The sequence below is a fragment of the Zalophus californianus genome, chromosome 3 (assembly GCF_009762305.2).
Source record: "Zalophus californianus isolate mZalCal1 chromosome 3, mZalCal1.pri.v2, whole genome shotgun sequence".
In the NCBI taxonomy this organism is placed as follows: Eukaryota; Metazoa; Chordata; class Mammalia; order Carnivora; family Otariidae; genus Zalophus; species Zalophus californianus.
In genome coordinates, this window is record NC_045597.1 from 181,183,048 (window position 1) to 181,183,946 (window position 899).

Genomic DNA, 899 nt, shown 5'->3' on the forward strand with positions numbered 1-899 from the left:
AAAAGACTCCACCCCCAAATTACTAGAACTCATACAGCAATTCAGTAATGTGGCAGGATACAAAATCAATGCACAGAAATCAGTTGCTTTCTTATACACTACCAATGCAACTGTAGAAAGAGAAATTAAAGAATCAATTCCATTTACAATAGCACCAAAAACCATAAGATACCTCGGAATAAACCTAACCAAAGAGGTAAAGTACCTATACTCTAGGAACTACAGAACACTCATGAAAAAAATTGAAGAAGATATAAAAAGATGGAAAAGCATTCCATGCTCATGGATCAGAAGAATAAACATTGTTAAACTGTCTATGCTGACCGGAGCAATCTATATCTTCAACGTCATCCTGATCAAAATTCCAGTGACATTGTTCTTTTTTTTTTAAGATTTTATTTATTTATTTGACAGAGAGAGACACAGCGAGAGAGGGAACACAAGCAGGGGGAATGGGAGAGGGAGAAGCAGGCTTCCTGTGGAGCAGGGAGCCTGATGCAGGGTTCGATCCCAGGACCCTTGGATCATGACCTGAGCCAAGGGCAGACGCTTAATGACTGAGCCACCCAGGCGCCTCCCAGTGACATTTTTCAAAGTGCTGGAACAAACAATCCTAAAATTTGTATGGAATCAGAAAAGACCCTGAATCGCCAAGGAAATGTTGAAAAAGAAAAACAAAGCTGGGGGCATCACATTGCCTGATTTCAAGCTATATTACAGAGCTGTGATCACCAAGACAGCATGGTACTGGCACAAAAACAGACATATAGACCAATGGGACAGAATAGAGAGGCCAGATATGGACCCTCAACTCTATGGTCAAATAATCTTTGACATAGCTGGAAAAAAATATGCAATGGAATAAAGACAGTCTCTTCAATAAATGGTGCTGGGAAAAT